Below are 24,877 nucleotides of genomic sequence, written 5' to 3'. Positions count from 1 at the left end.
AAAACAAAAAACCTGCCCACCGAGAATACTATACCTGACAAAACAGTCCTTTTAAAATGAAGGAAAGATAAAGACTTTCCTAGATAAACAAAACTGAGAGTTTGTCACCACTAGACCATCCTGACAAGAAATTTCAAAGGGAGTAAATAGAGTCCAAAAACAAAAGAATGCTAAAAGGTAACATGACGAATATAACAGTATAAATCTCACTGATAAAGGCAAATATATAAGCAAATACTGTAATACTGTAATGATGATGAATAAGTCACTTTTACTCCAGTATAAAAGTTAAAAGACAATGGTGGCTGAGTGTAGTGGCTCATGCCTGTAATCCCAGTACTTTGGGAGGCTGAGGCAGCTGGATCACTGGTGTCAGGAGTTCAAGACAAGCCTGATCAATATGGTGAAACCTTGTCTCTACTAAAAATACAAAAATTAGCCATGCGTGTTTGCACGCATCTGTACTCCCAAGTACTTGGGAGGCTGTGACAAGAGAGTTGCTTGAACCCCGGAGGCAGCGGTTGCAGTGAGCCAAGATCATGCCACTGCATTCCAGCCTGGGTGACAGAACAAGACTCCATCTCAAAAAAATAAATAAATAAAAAATAAAGACTTGGTATTACAACTATAACCACAAAATTAATTGATACACAATATAAAACGGTTAAAATTCTGACATCAATAACAAAGTCTTGACGGGGGAATAAAGTGTGTGTACAGCTTTTCTATACAATTGAAGTTGCTATCAATTCAAAATAGACTATTACAAGAATAGGAAGTTGTATGCAAGCTTCATGGTAACCACAAATAAACTACAGCCAATTCAAAAAAAAATATCACTACAAAAAAATTAAATTGCAAAGAAGCTAGCAAGAGAGAAAGAGTGGAATTGAAGAACTACAAATCAGACAGAAAACAATTAACAAAATGGCAATAGTAAGTCTTTACCTGTCAATAACTATTTTAAATGTAAATGAATTAAACTCACCAATCAAAACACAGGATACATAAATTTTTAAAAGAGGATCCAAATATATGCTATCTATAAGAGGCCCACTTTAGATTTAGGGACACACAATTAGCTGAAAGCGAAGGAACAAAAAAAGATATTTCTTGCAGATGGTTACCAAAAGAGATCAGAGATGCTGATACTTATATTAGAAAAAAAAATAGACTTTAAGTTAAAAACTGTCACAAGAGACAAATAATGTCATCACCTAATAATAAAAAGGTCAATTCCGTGGGAAGTTATTGCAAGTATAAATATGTATGCATCCAACATTGAAGCATCTAAATAAAATAAAGCAAACATTGACAGATTTAAAGAGAGAAAAAACAGCAATAAAATAATAGATCTCAATACCACACTTGCAATAATAGATGTAATGCCCAGGCACAAAATTAACAAGAAACATCAGACTTAAAAATATTGTAGTTAAAATGGAACTAACAGACATATACAGGGCATTCCACCCAACTGCAGGAGAATACACATACTTCCCAAGCACACACAGATATTCTCCTGAATAAATCACATGATAGATAACAAAAAAAAAGTCTTAGCAAATTTAAGAAGAAAGTATCTTTTCTGACTACAAGGGAATGAAACTAAAAATCAATAACAAAATGAATAGAAAAATTCACAAATACTTGGCAATTAAACAAACATTCTTGAACAATCACTGGGTTTAAAAAAGAAACAAAAACATTAGAAAATTTCTAAAATAATTAAGAACAAAAGCACAACATACCAGAACTTATGGGATACCATAAAAGCAGTACTGAAAGGGAAGTTTATAGCGATAAAGTTTATAGCTATTAAAAAAGAAGAAAAATCTCCAACAATCTAACATTATACCTCAAGAAACTAGAAAAAGCAAAACAAATTATGCCCAAAGTTAGTAAAAGAAAGAAATTAATAAAGATTAGAGCAGAAATCAATGAAATAGAGAATAGAAAGACAACAGAAAAAAAAAAAAGAAAAGAAATTGAGTCAGTCTTTGAAAAGATTTTAAAAATGCAAAATCCTTAGCTAGGCTAAGAAAAAAGGAAAGAAGCCTCAAATAAATCAGAAATGAAAAAGGAGGTATTACAACTGACACAACAGAAATTTTAAAAATCATAAAGGAATATTATGAACAATTATTAATCATTAATCACAAGGGACTATTATGTTGACTCACTGGGTAACCTGGAAGATATGGATACAATCCTAGAAACATACAACTTTCCAAGACTGGAAAAAAAGAAATAAAAAGCTTGGCCGGGCACTGTGGCTCACATCTGTAATCCCAGCACTTTGGGAGGATGAGGCGGGTGGATCCCGAGGTCAGGAGATAGAGACCACCCTGTCTAACACAGTGAAACCCCGTCTCTACTAAAAATACCAACAGTTAGCCTGGCATTGTAGTGGGCGCCTGTAGTCCCAGCTACTCGGGAGGCTGAGGCAGGAGAATGGCGTGAACCCAGGAGGTGGAGCTTGCAGTGAGCTGAGATTGCGACACTGCACTCCAGCCTGCATGACAGAGCGAGACTCCGTCTCCAAAATAAAATAAAATAAAATAAAATAAAATAAAATAAAAAGCTTGTAAGACCAATAACAAATAAGAAAATTGAGTCAGTAATACAAACCTTCCAATAAAGAAAAACCCATGGCTTCACTGGTGACTCCTTCCACATATTTAAAGAAAATCTGATACTAATTCTTCTCAAATTCTTCCAAAAAATTGAGATAAAAAGAATACTTCCAAACTCATTTTATGGGGCCATCATCACCCTGATACCAAAGCCAAAGACACAATAAGAAAAAAAAAAAAAAAAACCTGAAGGACCATATTCCTAATGAACATGGATGCAAAAATCCTAAAAAAAATTAGCAAACCAAATGTAAAAGCACATTAAAGGAATCATACACCATGACCAAGTGGGATTTCTCTTTGGGCTGCAAGGATGGTTCAGTATACACAAATCAATCAATGTTATATTCCACATTAACGTAATAAAGAATTACAAAATCACATGATCATGTCAATAGATGCAGAAAAAAATATTTGATGATAGTCAACACTGTTTCATATTTAAAATTCTCAATAAAGTATAGAATAAATTTACTTCAACAGAATAAAGGCCCTATATGAAAATCCCATAACTAATAGCATACTAAACCACGAAAAACCAAAAACTTTCCCTCTAAGATTAGAAATAAGGCTGGTATTCCCACAAAATCAACATGCAAAAATCAGTAGTGTTTCTTTATACACATTAACAATGAATTATCCAAAAAAGAAATTAAGGAAATCTCATTTAGAATAGCAATAAAAAGAATAAAATACTCATGCATAAATTTAACAAAGGAGGTGAAAGACTTGTACACTGAAGACTATAAAATACTGATGAAAGAAATTAAAGCAGACACAAATAGATGAAATACATCTCATGTTCATTCTTTGGAAAAATTAGTATTCTTAATATGTCCATACCACCCAAAGCAATCGATGCACTTAGTGGAATCCCTTTCAAAATCCCAATGGCACATTTAACAGAAATAGGCAAAAATTCTAAAATTTATATGGAACCACAGGAGACGCCAAATAGCCAAAGTGATTTTGAGTAAGAACAAAGCTGGAATCAACATTGTACTTGATTTTAAAATGCATTACAAAGCTACAGCAATCAAAATAGTATGGTACTGGCATAAAAACAGATATATAGAGCAATGGAACATACTAGAAAGCCCAGAAATAAACCCATATATACACAGTTAAATGATGTTCAACAAGGGTGCCAAAAATAAAAAATGGAGAGAAGAGAGTCTCTTCAACAAATGGTGTTTGGAAAACTAGATATCTACAAGCAAAAAAATGTAATTGCATCCTTAATTTACACCATACACAAAAACCAGCTCAAAATAGATTAATGACTTAAACATAAAACCTGAAACCATAGGCTAAAACATAAGAAAAAAGCTTCTAGATATTAGGTTTTGTAATAAATTTTTGGACACGACACCAAAAGCATAGGCAACAAAAACAAAGACAGACAGGTGAGATTACATCAAACTAAAAATCATCTACACAACAAAAGAAATAACAGAACAAAAAAGAAATGCATGGAATGGGAGAAAATATTTGCATAGCATTATCTGATAAAGAGTTAATATCCCAAATATATAAGAAACTCCCACAACTCAAGAGCAAAAATAATCAAATAGCACAGTTTAAAAATAGGCAAAGGAACTAATTTCTTCAAACGCATACAAATAGCCAACAAATACGTGAAAAAGTGCTCAAAATCACTATTAGAGAAATGCAAATCAGAACCATAATGAGGTATCCCCTCTAATATAGTTTGGATATTTGTCCCCGCCCACTTCTCATGTTGAAATATAATCCCCAATGGGCTGGATGTGGTGGCTTATACCTGTAATCCCAGCACTTTGGGAGGCCGAGGTGGGCGGATCACTTGAGGTCAAGAGTTCAAAGACCAGCCTGGCCAACATTGGGAAGCCCTGTCTCTACCAAAAATACAAAAATTAGCTGGGCATGCTGGCACAAGCCTGTAGTCCCAGCTACCCAGGAGGCTGAGACAGAGAACTGCTTGAACCCATGAGGCAAAGGTTGTAGTGAGCCGGAATCATGCCACTGCACTGCAGCGTGAGTGACAGAGCGAGACTCCATCTCAAAAAAAAAATAAAGTGTGTGTGTATATATATATACACACACATATGTAATATAAATATTTATATAGTTTATATTATATATATTATAAATATATATAAACTCCCTGAGATTTCACCAGAAGCCAAGCATATGCCAGCACCATGCATCCTATAAAGCCTGCAGAGCCATGAGCCAATTAAACCTCTTTTCTTTATAAATTACCCAGTCTTAGGTATTTCTTTATAGCAACACAAGAATGGCCTGACAATCTCTCATCTGTTAGGATGGCTATTCTCAAAAAGTCATAAGGTAAGTGTTGGAGAGAATATGGAGAAATTGGAACCCTTGTACATTGTTGGTTAGTACAGCCATTATGGAAAATAGTATGGAGGTTCCTCAAAAAATTAAAAATAAAACTACTAAATGACAAAGCAAACTCACTTCTGGGTATATTTTCAAAAAAAATGAAATCAGGGCCTCAAAAAGATATCTGTGCCCCTATGTTGACTAAAGCATTATTCACGGTAGCCAAGTCATGGAAGCAACCTAAATGTTGATTGATGGATGAATGAATCAATAAAGTATTATACATACATAAAGTAGAATATTATTTAGAGTTAAAAAGAAGGAAATCCTACCTTTAGCAACAACATGGATGAACCTGAAAGTTGTTATGCTAAGTAAAATAAGTCAGACACAGAAGGTCAAGTATTACATGATACCACTTATATGATGAATCTAAAATAGTTAAACTCCTAGAACAAAATAAGACAATGGTGATTGCTAGGGGCTGGGAGAAATGGGAAATGGGGAGATATTAGTCAAAGGGTACAAGTTTCAGTCATACAAGATGAATAAGTCCCAGAGATCTAGTGTACAACATAGTGCCTATAGTTAACAATACTGTATTATATACTTAAAAATGTCCTAAAGTGTAGACTTTATGTTGTGTTCTTATCACAAAATAATAACAATAATAAGAAGTAAGAGAGCAAAAGGAAACTTCTGGTGGTGATGAGTAGGTTTATGGCATAGATTCTGGTGATGGTTTTACAGCTTTATAGTTCCATCCAAATTCATCATGTTGCACACATTAAACATGTACAGCTTTTTGTATTTCCCCAAAAGGAAAGTGTTGAACTGCTAGAAGATGGTGAAGACTGCCAGGCCCTATCTCCTGATGGGAAGACGGGTGGAACCCTGAAAGGAAAGATGAATATCCAAGGAGTACCTAAACTGCTTTCATCCCGAGGACATGTGCCAATACCAAAAAACCAGGCTTCAGGTGGAACCTAGCTCAACAAAGGTCACAGAGCCAAGGGCAGGTCATCCAGAGGTAAGGCATCTTAAAAGAGACCTTCCCAATTTAAGCTGAGACCCCCAGATGACTAAAGAAGAAGTGAGGAAGAAGAGGGGAAGAGAAGGAGAATGGAAGAAAGGGAAGAAGGAAATAGAGGAAAAGAATGAATAAAAGGAAGAAAGAAGGATAAGAGAATGCCTGAGAGTTTGTTCGCACATCTTGGCAAAAATCCTAAATGAAATATTAAGAAACTAAATCCCAAAAGATACATATGTGATAACATATCATGATTAAGTTGGATTTACCAAAGGAATCTTAGAAATTAATCAACTCAAGTCACCATATTAGCAAATAAAAGGAAGAAATTAGATGCTCATCTCAGTAAATGCAAAGAGAAAAAAAAAACTTCCAAAGAAAGCATTCATTTCTTATAGAAATTCTTAGCAAATATGAAAAAAGTCTCCAATCTAATAATGTTTATGTGCAACAAATGTGCAACAGGCATCATAAAAGGTAAAACCTTGAGAACTTTCCTTTGAGATTAGAAACTAGACAAGAATGTTCTATTCAATATTGCACAGGGAGTTCTCAGCAACGTGGTAATAAAAAAGAAATAAAAGAAATAAGGATTAGAAAGGAAGCAAGATAACATTTCAAAAGATATGATCGTGTATGTAGAAAACCTAAATAAATCCATAAATAAGCTATTAAAGCAAGAGAGCTTAGCAAGTTTGCTGAATGCGAAGTCAATATACAAAATCAATTCTATTTCTATGCTCCAGCAACAAAAATTTAGAAAATTAAAATTTTAATATACTAATTATAAGAGGATAAAAGATATCTGTTATATAGAAATACATTTTTAAAGAATGTGAAATATCTCTTTAAGGAAAATTCTGAAACCTAATATTGAGTTATATCTTAAAAGAAAAATAGAATAAGAAATAAATCTTATTTATTAATCTGAAAAACTTAAAATTGCAAATATGTCATTTCTCTCCAAATCAATTAATAAGTTCCCTGTAATGACAATAAAATCCCACTCTTTCAATTAAACTAATTGTTAACAACACTGCTGCACGCACACACACACACACACACACACATACACACACACACACAGAGTTTCTGGTCACCTTCAGAGGCCAAAGCAAACACAGAGAAAATATATAATTTAAATAAAAAAGAGATTGTGTTGTGAAAAGAAATGTTTTTAAAAAATGATACTATCATGAAATCCTCACAACAATGAGAAAATGTGGCATCCATGAAATAAGAACACGATACTATAAAAAAGAAAAATATCAATAACAGGAAAATAGCATTGGCTATTAAAATTATAATAGCATAAATTAAAAACTTAATAGAGAAGTTGAAAGATCAAGTTTTAGCAAATCTTCCAGCAGCTGGAGCATAAAAAGAAATTGAAAATAAGAGAAATGGTATAAGAAAATTAGAGGACAAGTCCAGCAGGTCTTACATCTTTTTTTTTTTTTTTTTTTTTGAGACAGAGTCTCACTCTGTCTCCCAGGCTGGAGTGCAGTGGCACGATCTCGGCTCACTGCAGGCTCCGCCTCCCAGGTTCACGCCATTCTCCTGCCTCAGCCTCCCCAGTAGCTAAGACTACAGGTGCCTGCCACCACGCCCAGCTAATTTTTTGTATTTTTAGTAGAGACGGGGTTTCACCGTGCTAGCCAGAATGGTCTCGATCTCCTGACCTTGTGATCCTCCTGCCTCGGCCTCCCGAAGTGCTGGGATTACAGGCGTGAGCCACCGCACCTGGCCAGGCCTTACATCTTATTAACAGGTGCTTCAAAAAAAGAATCACAGAAGAATACACGAAAAAAATTATAAAAATAGTGAACATGATACCCCCATCAAAAGTGCCTCTTAAATGTTCAAAAATATGAGTTAAAAATTAACCCAAATCAAGACATATTATCATGACATATCAGAACACTGAAAACAAAAAGATGATCCTAAAGCCTTCTATAAGGGGAGAATATATTGTTCACACACAGGATCAAAGATCAAATGCCTTTACCATTGTCAACAGCCATACAAGACACTAAAAAACAATAGAATGATGCCTTCAAAAGTCTGCGGAAAAAAAAATTATTTACAATCTAGAATCCCATACCCAGTCAAATTATCATTTAATTGTGGCAGGAGCTGGGGAGGGGGAGACCAAACTACAGTAACTAAGACAGTTGATATTAAGAAAGGGATAGAAAAGTTGATGAATGAAACAGAAAACCTATAACCCACATGTATACAGGTTTCTGCATCTAGAACAATGTCTGGCATATATCAGGCACTCAATAAATATACCTTGAATGTTGACTGAATACACAAACTTGGTACATGAGAGAGGCTGTATTGCAGGTCAGTGGGCCAAGAACAGACTGTTTAAGAATTGGCTGGAAAATGAAATATTCATATGAAAATAATAAATCCAGATTAGTTATTTATAATAGACAAAAATTAAGTAAATTCAATATGAAATAAAGACTTAAAGTAAAACTTTTAGGAAAAAACATACAATTTTTTAGACTTTGTATCCATAAAGATTTCTTCAACAAGACACAAAAATGTATCATACAAAAATAAAATGGTTAAGTTTGTCTACATTAAAATCATAAACTTTTATTTATCAAATGATATATTAAAGAGAGTATAAGGCAAACCTCAGATTGGTGGAAGATATTTGCACACGTATGACCAATGCAAGATTAGTGTCCAGGATATTCCAAGTTCATGGATTGGGAGAATTAATATTGTTAAAATAGCCATACTACCCAAAGCAATCTACAGATTCAATACAATCCCTATCAAAACACCAAAGCTATTCTTCACAGAAATAGGAAAAAAAGCTAACATTTGTACAAAACCACAAAAGAACATGAATAGCCAATGCAATACTGAGCAAAAAGAACACAGCAGGAGGCATCACACTACCTGACTTCAAAATATACTATAAAGGTATAGTAACTAAAATGGCATGGTACTGTGACAAAAACAGACACATAAACCAATGGAACATAATAGAAAACCCAGAAATAAATCCACACATCTACAGTCAACTGATTTTTGACAAAGGCACCATGAAAATGTATTAGGAAAAGGATAGTCTTTTCAATAAATGGTGCTGGGAAAACTGTATAATCACATACACAGTAATGAAACTAGACTCCTATCTCTCACCATATACAAAAATCAACTCAAGATGGATTAAAGACTTAAATGTAAGAGGTAAAACTATTAAACTACTAGAAGAAAACAGACAGGAAATGCTTCACAACATTGGTCTAGTCAAGAATTTTTTGGATAATACCTTAAAAGCACAGCAACAAAAGCAAAAATAGAAAAATAGGATGACATCAAATTCAAAAGCTTCTGCACAGCAAGGCAACAATCATCAGAGCAAAGAAACCACCTACAGAATGGGAGGAAATATTTGTAAACTATATGCCTAACAAGGGGTTAATATCCACAATATATAGATAACTCAAACAACTCAATAACAACCCGATTTAAAAAATGAGCAAAAGACCTGCATAGACATTTATCAAAAGAAGACATACAAATGACCACAGGTATATGAGAAAAATGTTGAACATAACTAATTAATAGAAAAATGCAGGCCAGGCACGGTGGCTCATGCCTGTAATCCCAGCATTTTGGGAGGCCAAGGCAGGTGGATCACCTGAGGTCAGGAATTCAAGACCAGGCTGACCAACATTGTGAAATCCCATCTCTACTTAAAAAAATACAAAATTAGCTGGGTATGGTGGCAGGTGCCTGTAATCCCAGCTACTCAGGAAGCTGAAGCAAGAGAATCACTTGATCCCAGCCTGGGTGACAGAGTGAGACTCCATTTCAAAAAAAAAAAAAAGAAAGAAAAATGCAAATCAGAACCACAGGGAGATATCACCTCACCCCAGTTAGAATGGCTATTATCAAAAAGATACTGGTTAATGAGTACAATGTATGTTATTCAGGTGATGAATACCTAAAAGCCCTGACTTGGCCCCTACAATCAATACATGTAACAAAATTGCATGTGTACCCCATTAATTTGTACAAATGAAAAGAAGATTTAAAATAATAAATGCTGGTAAGGATGTGGAGAAAGAGGAACTCTTATATAGTGTTGGTACAGATGTAATTAGTACAGCCATTATTATAAACAGTATGGAGGTTCCCTCCCAAATTAAAAATGGAACTTCCATATGATCCAGGAATCTTGCTGCTAAGTATATATTCAAAGGAAATGAAATCAGTATGTTGAAGAACATACTTCCATGCAGTAAACTTCCATGTTTAATTGCAACATTGTTCCCAGTAGTCAAGATATGAAATCAACCTAAGATATGAAATCAACCTGAAGATATGAAAAATTCATTAACAGAAGAAATTTTAAAATGTAATATGTATCCACCATGGAATACTATTCAACAATAAAAAGAATAAAATTCTGTTATTTGAGACAACATAGTTGAACCTGGTGTACATTATGTTTTAACTAAATAAGCCAAGCACATAATGACAAATACCACACAACATCACTCATTTGTAGAATCTGAAAAAGTTGATCTCATTAAAGTAGAGGGTAGAGTAGTGGCTACCAGAGGCCAGGGGAGAGGAGAGATAGAAGAGGTTTGTCAATGGGTACTGTTAGAGTTGGATTGAAGAAATCAGTTCTGGTGTGATGTTGCACAGGGTGATACAGTTAACAATAATGTACTGTTTATGTCAAAATAGTTACAAGTTTTGAGTGTTCTCATTCCAAAAAAAATGTTTCCGATGACGAACATGCCATTAACTGATTTATTCATTACACAATGTATACATATATCAAAACATCACACTGTACTCCATAAATATGTACAATTATATGTCAATTAAAAACAAAACAAAAAATAGGCTTTTGAAAACAACACTCTCAATAATAAGGAAAAAAGAAAACACAATAAAAGAATGGGCAAAAGATACAAGGAACTTAACAAAACAAATATGAATGAAAAAATATATACATGAAAAGGTTTTCTATCTCATTAGCAATCAGAGAATATAAATTTAAACTATAACAATATTGACAAGTCAGTCTGATACATACCTGACGGGAATGTGGAGAAAGGAATTCTTATATTCTTATAGGCATGTATACTGAAATAACCACTTGGATAAATTAGAAATTTTCAGTAAACTTGAACATTTACATAATCTATAAAACTCTATTTTTAGTTTTCTGCTCCTATGTAAAAATGGACTTTGAACCATGTAAATAATGTTCATAACATTATGCATAATAGACTAAACAGAAAAAAAGCCAAAATGTACATCAGTGTTGGAATGGATAAATAATGGTTTATTCATACAATGTTATCTTACACAACTGCGAAAAAGGAAGAATTACATCCACATGTACCAACATGGATGAAACCTAAAAGCAATACTGTGAGCCAAAAGCCAGTACAAACAGAAGAATTCCTAGTGTACTATTGACTTCATGTTCAAAAACATTCAATATTGGAAATTATATTGTGTAGGAATTGTTATCCATGAAAACATAAAGCCATACAGAAAACAGTAACTAAAAATTCAAGTTAATGGATCCCTGTTGGGAGAAATGCTGAAGTTGTGATGGCAGAAGCAAATGTAAGGGCCTTAAAAACTGAGACTATTCTATGTCTTAACTAACTCTATGTCTGAAACAAATGTTAGTAATATTCTGTGTCTTAAAAGAAAGGTGGGCATGTAATCTTTATTATCATTTTTATTTTTTCATACACTTTTTTGATGTGTGAATATTTTACACTTTTTAATTTTAAAAAATATAGAAAAATTAAAACAATGGAACTGAGATATCAAAGCATTTTACAGAACTGAGGATTTTCAGAAACTGTGCTTCTGGAAGCTTGCCCAGTCACTACCAGGAGAATTCTAACCCAACAAGTAATGAGAAAGTTCTGCCTTGACCGTTCTGATACATTTATACTATACCAGTTACCCTATGCTAAAAGCATTGGCTTTGGAATAACAGTTCTGTTTGCAGTTTCTGAAACTGAGTGAGTCCCAGTTTGCACATTTATGCAGTTAGGATTGACAGCAAGGATTGTTTAAAGATGAAATGGGATTGTGAGAGATAAATACCTGGCATACTTCTAGCACCAACAAATGGTGGTTCCCTTCCCTTCACCATCTGTGCCACCCTTTCTTATTAAGCTCCCCAGTTATTACTACCAACTCAGTTTTCTGAACTTTCAGTTTGCTTGCCATGTTATTTATTTGAAAGTATGTTTACAAATATTATTGCATTTGATCTTCAAATTTAGACATCAGAAGCAAGAAATTGCTATGTGAATTCGAACACTGACATTCATAGAGATGAAAGACAACAGCAGCAATGTCCAAAATGTTGGAAAAATCCTGGTTGCAACTATTACATCTGTTATTCCCAAAATATATCTTTTAAGTCAAGAGAAAAGCTCTAATACTGGACACCTAAATGATATCTCTTAGGCTACTACTTGACCCTAAAAACATATCCTGTCAAATGCTCTTATTTGAGATTGGGAATTATATAATCACTAGACTGCTAAAAACCTAAAATTACAGAATCAAAGGGAGAATATCTCCAAGATTTACCCCTTTCAAAAAATAGAAATATATTTAAGCATGTTTCAGATACATTCACATCTTTATGGAAAAAAAAAATCCTCAACTGGAAATAGTGTAATTGCAACTCTGTGGCCTATTTTAGATACATTCCCTTGGGAAGAGCTGCCACTTAATTATCAGTCCCATGAATTTAGAAGAATGTTTTATTCAGGCATCATCCCCAGAGCTCAAGACTTCATAGAGCTTAGAAGGAAACACTAACATGTGACAAGGAATGCTCATCTAACAGCCTCATTCCCCAATGACTACCTAACCTTTGACCTAATTAATTTTGGTCTTTTATTTTGTGACTTATCTACATTGAGATTAAGTCACCAATAGCCTCAAATGCTAATTATGCAACCCACAAGACACCCAGGAAAAGTAAAGTGTACTGAGAAGGCATTAGCTTCTTTTATCTTTCGTTTTGAACAGTGTTTTTGAGAGCAAAGCCTATAAAGAAAAGCTATGTGTCTCTATCGGGAACACTGTGACAGGCCTGTTCCTACAAGACTCAAAGGATTATTTCAGAGAATTTTATAGAACCAGGATGACCCATCGAGGGAAAGTCCCTTTCCTAATTGGCAGTGAAAAGTGAGTGTCACCAAAGCCCTGCACTGAGACCAAAGTGGTGGTGAGGAAGAGCTGTGCAATGAGCCATAAAACCTGACAAGCTGTGGTGACCCGGAGTGACTTTAACAGCCACTCACAATCCATCCACATCCACTCACATATTTCATTTATTCAGGCTCCTGCAAGAGGTGACAAAAAGGAAGTTGCCTATTTCCATTCTTCTCATTTCTATTTTTACCCCTCTTTGAGTCCTGGGTTGTTCCAAGAAAATCTTTTCCCTGGCTGTCAGACAAGATGTTCTGAGTTTTCATCAGCAGAAGAAGGCTTCTAGTATCAGGACTTCCTAATCAATTTATAAATGAGAATAAATCAACTTTTGTTGAACTTTGAGTTTCACATGCTGAGCAAGGCACTTCACAAGTTGTCACTGAATTTTTCCAAGAACCAATGAAAGATGAGTCAAAATTATATACCAACCCTCATCTGTACAGTTAAAAAAAAAAAAACCCTAAATAACTCTGTTATTTTAATGCTCTCCCTTTGCTCTTAAGCCCAAGTTCCACTGAGGGCAGAAATTGCAAGAAAAAAAAAACTTTATCTTGACAATCCAAGTAGCTATGTTCTGAGTAATTACTCAGTCTTTCAGGATTATCCCCCATTCTCAAGTGTTTTTCTTTTCTACTTCTCCTCCCCAAGCTGATAGGTAGTAAGGTTCAGAGAAAAGCCTATCTAGTCTATTGACCTTCAGAGGAACCTAGGGTGAATCATAAATAAAAGTTTTCCAGAAGAAGAAAAAAAATGGTTTAACAATAAAGACAAGGAGAAAATTCCAGTTTAGGAGCAGAGCAACATTTGCACAGCTTAAAAATGAGAGAGGAGCAGGGACAATCAAAAGCCAACATGTCTCCTGAGTGAAACAGAGAGCTGTTCTCCTTGAGATGAGGATAATGAGAACTACAGGTTCAAAGGTTTCCCTGACCAGAAAAGAGTTATAAGGTCCACATGAGATAAACCAAAGAGTTAGCGTCAGTACAGGGTGGGGAAAAGGAGAAGGATATTGCTAAAGTGAAATATAAGCTAAGTGGCAGGGGATGTGACTAGGCATTACATACTAGCAATTGTCCTGACCAACACAAGGATGCAGTTCAGGGCATTTCACAAACCAAAATTTGAAGAGAAACGTTTGCTGGACATAGACAGGCATTATCAAAGGAGGAACATGAGTGGGATGAGTGAGCAAACTGTGCCTGCCAGGAGTAACCAAGGAAGCCAACCCTGACTGGAGAAAATCTGGGGAAGTCAAGTTTAGACAATGATACCATATTTTCTTTCACAGATTCAGTTCAATCTGAGAGAAGATTGACAGCTGGAATTTTTCCTCTGAAGACTGTGAGAAAAACACAGATACCCACTGATGGAAGCTAGTTTTGGGTAAGTTACTAGATATAGAAGAAAAAAACAAAGCTTTTTTTCTGGTGAGAAATTCAGATACATTTAGATTTGAATGTATCTGAAACATGTTTAAATATATTTCTAGTTTTCAAAGAGTTCATTAAGAGCATGCCACATCTGAAGAGAGGAGAGCAAGAAACTTTTGAAACTTCTACTCTAGGAAGAGTAAGTCAAGCTAAGTTTGAAACTAGAAGAAGAGAAAACTTGAGCAATAAATTAATGAGAAGTGAACCTTACATTGAGAAAACAAACTTACCTGGCCTTAGCTGTATACAACAGTCTCCCCCTTATCTGTGGAGGCTACATTTCAAGACTTCCAGTGGATCCCCAAAACTGCAGGTAATACTGAACCTTATATATACCATGTTTTGTTTGTTTCTTCATTTGCTTGTTTGTTTGTTTTCTGAGACAGAGTCTCGCCCTGTTGCCCAGGCTAGAGTGCAGTGGTGTGATCTTGGCTCACGGCAACCTCTGCCTCCCGGGTTCAAGCAATTCTTCCGCCTCAGTCTCCTGAGTGGCTGGGATTGCAGGCGTGCACCCCCACACCCGGCTAATTTTTGTATTTTTAATAGAGACAGGGTTTCACCATATTGGCCAGGCTTGTCTCAAACTCCTGACCTCAAGTGATCTGCCCACCTCAGCCTCCTAAAGCGCTGGGATTACAGGTGTGAGCCACCGCTCCCGGCCTATGTTTTTTCCTATACATACATACCTACAATAAAGTTTAATTTATAAATTAGAATCACTATGAGATTAACAACAATAAAAAAAATTATATAACAATATAATAAAAGTTATGTGAATGTCATCCCTCTCTCTCTCTCTTACTGTACTGTACCCTTCTTCTTGTGATGATGTGAGGTGATAAAATGCTTATGTGATGAGATGAAGTAAGGTGAATGACATAGGCATTGTGAGGTAAGGTTAGGCTATGATGGAGCTTCTGACGATTTATCAGAAGGAGGATCATCTGCTTCTAGTGATCCTAGATCATGGAGCCATGGCAATGTTGATGGCTGAATGTCAGGAGCAGACGACATGAGTGACTTATGGATGGGTAGCATGCACGATGTGGATACACTGTACAAAGGGTGATTCACATCCCAGTGGACAGAGCTGGATGACGAGGCTTCATCGCACTACTCAGAATGGTGGGCAATGTAAAACTTATGAATTGTTCATTTCTGGAATTTTCCATTTAATATTTTTGTACTGCAGTTGACCTACAGATAACTGATACCATGGAAAGCAAAGACCACAGATGACAGGGGACTATTATGTTTCTTCTAACGAGTACTCTTAGCTGTGACTATTATTGACAGAAATGTGTCTGTCATTGTCTATATTTAAAGATATCTCTACACTCAGTTTGGCAAACTTATATTGTGTTTGTAAGGAATTTAATTTTATAGGAAAAACAATAAAGCTAGTGATCAAGAGTGTGGCCTCTGGTGTTTGGATTTTAACCCTGGCTCTCCATTTAGTGCCTGTGTGACGTAGCTCACTTAAACTATCGAAACTTCAATATCAGCACCTAGAAAGTAGGATCATTTCCACACAGCAGTCTATTATCTTTAACGAATATGAGTTTTCCCAATTTACTGAGTCTGCTGATTTTCTATCATTATTTTTACATGTGCTTTGTAATTTTTAGCTCAGCTTATCTTCAGCAAGAGTTATTTCCTGTGGGAATTCCATGCAAAGTAGGCTGAGAGGAGACCCCATGGGACAGTTTTTTGTTTCTTTCCACTAAACCAATTTTTCTAAGGAAGTCATTATCAGGATTAAGTGGGTCAGTATTTGTGAAGGACTAAAAATAGTACATAGCCATTCTCAGCAACATAATTACTCAATAAGTGAATATTTGCTGAAAAATATTTCTTGGTTTGTAACTCCAGAGGAGCCACAGGGTTCCAATTTCTCACAGATGATTTTTTCTACCAGTGATGCCCACTGTGACTGCTGTGTCTTCTGGTCAAAGGAAAGAATTCTAGAACCTGTTTAAAAGGCAATACAGCCTTTCCCAACTTCTGGCTTAGACAGAGGGCTCACTTCCAGACACACAGAACCCTTGGCCTTGACTTCTAACCAACCCCTCCCATTGTTTGTAAAATTCTAGCCTCTTAGGCCTATAGCAAGTTTCTTTTTTTTCTTCAACTTTTAAGTTCTGGGTTACATGTGCAGGATGCGCATGTTTGTTACATAGGTAAATGTGTGCCATGGTGGTTTGCTGCACAGATCATCCCATTACCTAGGTATTAAGCCCAGCATCCATTAGCTATTCTTCCTGATGCTCTCCCTCCCTGGTCCCCCTCAGACAGGCCCCAGTGTGTGTTCCCCTCCATGTGTCCATGTGTTCTCATCATTCAGCTCCTGCTTACAAGTGAGAACATTCAATGTTTGGTTTTCTGCTCCTGCGTTAGTTTGCAGAGGATAATGACTTCGAGCTCCATCTATGTCCCTGCAAAGGAGATGATCTTGTTCTTTTTTATGGCTGAAGAGCATTCCATGTTGTGTATGTACCACATTTTCTTTATCTGATGGGCATTTGGGTGGATTCCATGTCTTTGCTATTGTGAATAGTGCTGCAATGAACATATGCATGTATGTATCTTTATAGTAAAATGATTTATATTACTTTGGGTATATACTCAGTAATGGGATTGCTGGGTCAAATGGCATTTCTGCTTCTAGATCTTTGAGGAATCACCACACCATCTTTCACAATGGTTGAACTAATTTCACTGCTTCCAACAATGTAAAAGCATTTCTTTTTCCCCACAACCTCACCAGCATATTTTGTTTCTTGACTGTTTAATAATTGCCATTCTGACTGGTATAAGATGGTATCTCATTGTGGTTTTCATTTGTATTTCTCTAATCATCAGCGATATTGAGATTTTTTCCATATGTTTGTTGGCCACAGGAATGTCTTCTTTTGAGAAGTCTGTTCATGTCCTTTTTCTACTTTTTAATAGAGTTGTTTGTTTTCTTCTTGTAAATTTGTTTAAGTTCCTTCTAGACTCTGGATATTAGACCTTTGTCAGATGGATAGATTGCAAAATTTTTCTCTATTTTGTAGGTTGTCTGTTCACACTGATGATTGTTTTGCTGTGCAGAAGCTCTTTAGTTTTTTCAGAACCCATTTGTCAATTTTTGTTTTTGTTGCAATTTCTTTTGGCATTTTTGTCATGAAATCTTTGCCCATGCCTATATCTTGAATAATATTGCCTAGATTTTCTTCTGGGGTTTTATAGTTTGGGATTTTACATTTAAATCTTTACTCCAACTTGAGTTAATTTTTGTATAAGGTGTAAGGAAGGGGTCCAGTTTCCATTTTCTGCCTATGGCTAGCCAGTTTTCCCAGCACAATTTGTCAAATAGGGAATTTGTTCCCTGTTGCTTGTTTTTGTCAGGTTTGTCAAAGATCAGATGGTTGTAGGTGTGTGGTGTTATTTCTGAGTTCTCTATTCTGTTCCTTGGTCTATGTGTCTGTTTTTGTACCAGTATCATGCTTTTTTGGTTTCTGTAGCCTTGTAGTATAGTCTGAAGACAGTTAGTATGATGCCTCCAGCTTTGTTCTTTTTGCTTAGCGTCGTCTTGGCGATTTGGGCTGTTTTTTGGTTCCATATGAATTTTAAAACAGTTTTTCCTAATTCAGTGAAGAGTGTTAATGGTAGTTTACTGGGAATAACACTGAATCTATAAATTACTTTGGGCAGGATGGCCATTTTGAAAATATTGATTCTTCCTCTCTGTGAGCACAGAATGTTTTTCCATTTGCTTGTGTCCTCTCTGATTTCCTTGAACAGTGGTTTGTAGTTCTCTTTGAAGAGGTCCTTCACATCCCTTGTCAGTTGTATTCCTAGGTATTTGATTCTCTTTGTAACAATTGTGAATGGGAATTCATTCATTATTTTGCTCTCTGCTTAGGCCAGTGGCAAATTTCAATAGCTCTGTGGGCTTTTCAGATTTAACCTACTCTGACACTCTGACTTTGTTTCCTCTTTATTTCTAACTCCTCAAAATTTCTCTTTTTTTTTTTTTTTGCTTTTGACCTGGACTGTGGGATTTCTGACTTTGTTACATTGTAACAACTCCGCAAGTTGGGAATGTGCTATCCTCACTTCCTACATCAGTTCATTCTACCATATGGATTGGAAGTCACCTGCTCTACACATATAACCATCAACACCAATGGTAAAAATACAGTAGGATGCACCACAGAGACAGCTCCCAAACCAGAAAATACCTAAAACCCTATGGTGAGCAATAATTTTTAACATTCACACATAAACTGTTATCTTAACATTTATTAGTATTAAGTTATTTCATGCAATAATAATATCTGATCATGTTTGCATTATTATCTGAAAACCAAATTCATTCACCCTTCTAATGCATTTCCATTGTTAGTTAAAAATTCAGGGCATAATTGTTCACTCTTAGGGATAAAATCGCATTTCTTTTTAGTTGTTTTCTAGATTTCCCAAATTATTTCCATAGAGTTTTTTTTTTAATTAGACTATTAGCTTCTTCATTAAGATTTCATGCTGTTCTAAGTTAATACCTAATAAGCATTTTCAAAATACTGTGTGCAAAAGCTCAGTGCATTTTTATCTTTCTGAAGTAGACAGAGATCACATTTTAGACTGATTTAAAAATTCTAATAAGGATAATATTAATTGAAAATTTTAAATAAACTTACCAGATAGAATTATTTTAATTATTTAGCATATTAAAGAAAATTGAGTAGATTCTAACTAAATGAGTCACCTCAAACTCCACTCAAACCACAGTTCTACAGGAAGAGACAATATTGAGGAAACAAATTCTTCACCCAGTATTTTACTTCTACTCCTAGAAATTAGCACGTAGAAAAGAAAACTCCACAACTCTCGACCAGAGCATGCTGGGTAATTCGTACTTTGTAGGAAGAGAGCCACAGCACGAATTTAATGAATATCAAACTCCAATAGAAAAAAATATTTTTCCAGCCTGAATGTCTCAACAATGGTCACTTAATTAAATACATTATGGTGCAGGCATATGACAAAAGATACTATCCCATAAAAATCGTATTATAGACTATTCAACAGCATGGAAAGATATTGGTAATATTTTGAGGTGTATGATTCTATTCGTCACAAAATGAAATTTCCCTGCAAATAAAGAACCTGAAAATAAGGGTGGATCCAGGTTTCGTACAATCTAAAGTTTAAAAAATAAGAAGAGAAGCCATTTTAGGAAAAAATACAAAATGATGAATACAAAATTACCTAAGTCCCAATCAGGGCCTGGAAAAGGACCTATAGGCAAGCTTCATTAGTTCCATATAAATCTGTCTTTGTCTGAAAGATTCTACCACAAAATTTTAACAGGTATACATCTAGAAAATAGGATTGTCAGTTATCTTTTTAATATTCTCTCTGCCCACCATTATTTTTTAAGTTTTCTATAATAAAAGAAATAATTTCTTATTTAATAGGAATTAAAATATTTTTAAAATAAGCTTTTACAGAGGAAGGTACAGGTTACCTATTTTGCCCAGCCAAAGCAAGAGAATATTGATTTCAAATGTCAGATAGAGCCCATCTGGGCCAAGTATATGCTTATAACAATATCTGGAAAGATTGTCTGAAAAAATATTAAGACAACAAACGGTTAAGAATGACTGAATCCACATTCTGTAATGAGAACTCCATGGTAACTACACTAAATATAAAAATAATCAACAGATACAATGTTTTCTGATACAAAATGGTCACATATCCTTTATGTCACTTTTTCACCACACACTGTATGGAATTACAAAGTCCTTATTAATTCTGTCTCTTAAAAAATTAAAGTCCAAACTGTTTCTCCATCCCCTACTATTCTGGTCCAATCTATCATCAGCTCTGGCAGGGACTACTGTAATAGCCCTGTCAACAGTCACTGCTTTCACTCGGCCCCCACACACCATCACAGTCCATTCTGCACACAGCAGCCACAGTAGTCCTTCAGAAGCACAAACCAGATCATGCTGCTCCTGCCTTAAAACCCTTCAGTGGCTTCCCAACGCAGTAGGAATGAAATGCAAATATGATGCACAGGGCCTGCAGGCCTCTGCATGTTTGGCCTCCTGCCTACTCCCCAGGCTAACTCCTTACAATTCTCCCTTGGCTCATACATTCCCATCACACTCATGTCCTGCCTACACCTTAAGCAAGAAGTTTTCCTGCTTCATGTGTTTGCACTTTCTGTTCCCTCCCTCTGGGCTGTTTAACCCCCACTTCTTCAATTGTCTGACTACTCCTCACTCTGAAGATTTCTGCTCGTTTCTCATGCCTCACTCTCTTAAAGCTATGACTTTACCCACCAGACCTCCCTACTTTCTGATGCAGCACCGAGAATATTAATGGAAGTTATCCCTTAGGGGTGGAATTACAGACTTTTTTTCATCTTTGTACATTTGATTTACTGCATTTTCTAAAATGAACATTTATTTCTTTTATTAGAGGAAATTATTAATTAAAAAATCTCTAGACCAGAAAAGACAATTCACTTATTTGTCCTTGTATATATTCACCTAACTCTACTGAAAATAATTTACCACATGGTCCAGAATTTTTAAATCTTCCATGCTCCAAGGATGTTCCAGTTCATCGAAGGGCCTGTTCAAATGTCAATCCATTGTGAAGGTTTCACCCAAGAAAATATGTATGATACTCTTTTATATTCCCATAGCATCTCATAACTAGTACTACTGTAGCTCTTATCATACTGTTATAATTATTAATTTATATTTATTTCCTCCACCACTCAAAATTACTTCATCATTGTATCCCTAGTATCTGAAACAGTACAGCACTGACGACATTTAAAATCTCCGATATATGTTTGAATAAACGAATATGGAAGCAATTTACCCCTCATTTCACAACAAATAAGAAAATGTAAGAAAATCTAGAATTCGGGGACTATATGGTATAAAGGACTTTAGAAACTATTCAGCTGCATTACTCAGCTTTGGCTTGGACTTTTCCAGGGACTGGAAACTCACTTTCTGGAGGAAATCAATTCTACCTAGGATACTTCTGGACAGCAGGATGTTCTTTCTTTTTCTGATCCTTCAAAGGCCTCCTGTAATTTCTACTCTTTCTTTAATAAACAAGGTATAACATCTGAGAGGCAGCTATCATGACCCCCTCATACACCCAGAATATCTCTAATTACTTATATAGGCATGAATGAATGGTTTCTAGATCCTTCGAATTGCTAGTCCTTCTCCTTTGAACATGTCCCAGCATTTCTCAGAGCATGGACAGTTCAGCCTAAGGTGAAGGAGAATTATTACTTCCTTCATTCTGGAGTCTACTTCTAGCAATATATCCAAGATCAGGAGTGCTTCAGCTTATTGGCAGCCACATCACTCTGCCCATGCTTAACCAATTATCAGCCAAGACTAAGTTTTTACTAATATGCATGCTTCCCATACTATAGTTCTATAGCTGATTTTAAGGCCTTTTGTGAATAAGGCACATTTTTCTTTATTTTCATCTTGTTAGACTCAGTTCACTTTTCCTGCCCCTAGGCATTCTTAAATATCAAAGTATTGGCTACTCTTCTAGCTTCATGCCATCTATAAATGTAATAAATATGCTTTCTACTTCTTTGCCTAAATCATTTAGAAAATGAGGCCAAAGAGAGTCAGTACAAAATGTCCATTGCTAGTTGGAGCATAGACTCATATCCAATATGTTATATACTATATATGTGTATATGTATATATACACATATATAGTATCCAATATATGATGTCATTTTATGTTAAATGACATGAAGGAGCTTCAGAGCAACCAGGGGGAGGAGGAGAAGAACACACTCAACTTGGAAAGCAGAGAACAGAAACACAGATAAGATGAGAAGGGAAACAGTTTAGGTAACAATTAATAGAAGGCATAATATTTGGACAGCCATTGAAGGATAAATAGTATTGCAATCAGCAGAGTCATAATAATGGATATTCCAAGCATGAAAAGTATATTCACAAAGTTCTCTGGCAGCAAGTCAAATAATATATTCATTCATTTAGAATGTATCTACTATGCTATGTGGTAGACACTGTATTAGGTAGGAGGATATGGTAATGATCAAAAGCAGACACAATGCCTATCCTTGGTACTTACGGTCTAATCAATGAGACAGATACAGAAACAAACAAATGAGAAGTTGCTAGTTTGACACAAGAATATATTTAAATACAAGAATTTTCTAGTTGTGTAAACACCTTGGGTATTACCGAGGAATAAAGCTGGAAGATGTAATGAATCTAAGAATGGTGTGTTATGGATGTTTGGCTATTAATAAGAAGCAGTGGGAAGCCATTAAGCATTCTTGAATAAGGAGGTGGCCTAATCAGAGATAAGGTTTAAGACAAATAATTTGTCAGCAACTTGCAGGATGGGCTGGGTGAAAAAGAGCCTGATAATTGGGAAGTTTGGTTGTTAAACTAGGGCAAAAGTCTGAATGAGAGATGATGAAGATCTACACTATGGTTATATAATTGGGGATGGAATGTAAGAATTATTAAGGAATAACATATCAATAATTTATGAACTGTAGGTTGGATAAAGTAAAAAGGGAAAGTAGTCACAATTGAGGCCAACGTGTAAATCCAACTGACTGAGAAAATGATAATTCCTTCAACTCTAAAGAACCTGGGGAGTTGGAGCAGGGAGTTGACCTGGTTTATGAAGAAAGATACAAAGACAATATCTAGGAGGCCACATCCATCAAGAAGCTGAAAGTAAGGTGACAGAGCTTAGGAGAGAAAAGGAGGCTAGAGAGGGACGGGAGATGAAACCTTGAGAATGGATCCTATTACTGAGAGAAAAATTAAAGAGAAAGAAATGCTAACTTTCTGACCTAGGACTTGGATAGGGCCCTCTAGAAATAGGCCAGAGCAGAGAAAGAAGGCAGCAAAGGAGATTGAAATATGTATTTGTGAGGATTTTCCAGAGAAACAGAACCAATAGGATGGAGATAGATGTAGATATATGGAGAGAGGGAGAGAGGGAAAAATAGAAGGAGAGAGAGAGTATAAGGAATTGGTTCATGTAACTATAGAAACCAAGAAGTCCCACAATCTTCAGTCAGCAAGGTGGAGATACAGGAAAATCAATGACGTTAAGTTCCATTCTGAGTCTGATGGCCTGAGAACCAGGAAAGTCAATGGTCTAAGTCCCAGGCCAAGGGCAAGAGAAGACCAATATCCCAGCTTATGTGATCAGGCAGAAAAAGAACAAATTCTCCCTTCCTCTGCCTTTTTGTTCTATTCAGGCCCTCAATGGATTGGATAATGCCCACCCATATTGGGGAGGGCAATCTGCTTGCCTCAGTCTATAGATTTAAATGCTAATCTCTTCCATAAACACCCCTACAGACACACCCAGAAACAATGTTTAACCAAGTACCTGGGCATCCCATGGCCCAATCAAGTTAACATATAAAATTAACCTTCACAAAGGGAAGGTTCTAGAAAGTTACATCCACCCTCTTCTTTCAGAAGGACAAACTGCTAACAAAGAAGAAAAGAAAGTTCAACATCAGATTCTTTCACTATTCTCTTCCTACTATATTTATGAGGCACCTGTCATTGCAGCACAGCCTCATATGATACCTGGTTGCCATCATCTTGCAGTAGAAATAACCATCATCCTGTAGTCAGTCTACATGGAGTCACTGGCAACAGGCTCCATGTGCAGCACCCCAGTCAGTTCACAGGGCAAGATGGACACATTAGGTTTGATATGGAGCATGCTGGAAATCCTCTACACCACATTATATTAGATGTTGCCTCTACAAATTTATAGGCAGTATGGCTTCTCACTTTGTTTTTTTGTGTGTTTTCCACTACTATCTAGTTTCATTGGAAGTATAAGCTCTCACGTGCTCATAGGAACATCTAATTTAGTAATGCTGGGGCACTGTAAGCATGATTTGCATCTTAGTATCTTATGGAATGTAAATGAATTCATAATGCATTTCTTCTATTAAATCAAGAAGACATAAGAAGAATTGTAATATTCACTTCACCAAAGAACTTATTACTTCATATAACTTGAGTCACATAAATTATCAGTGGACATGAAGAGTCCAGTATCTATAGACACCTCCCTACATGTACATACACATGCACTTGTGCATACAAGTACAGAGTCAGGATAAACAATAGGAGAGACACAGC

The sequence above is a fragment of the Pongo abelii genome, chromosome 9 (genome assembly GCF_028885655.2).
Source record: "Pongo abelii isolate AG06213 chromosome 9, NHGRI_mPonAbe1-v2.0_pri, whole genome shotgun sequence".
NCBI classification, from domain to species: Eukaryota; Metazoa; Chordata; class Mammalia; order Primates; family Hominidae; genus Pongo; species Pongo abelii.
Note: the sequence above shows the minus strand (reverse complement) of the source record.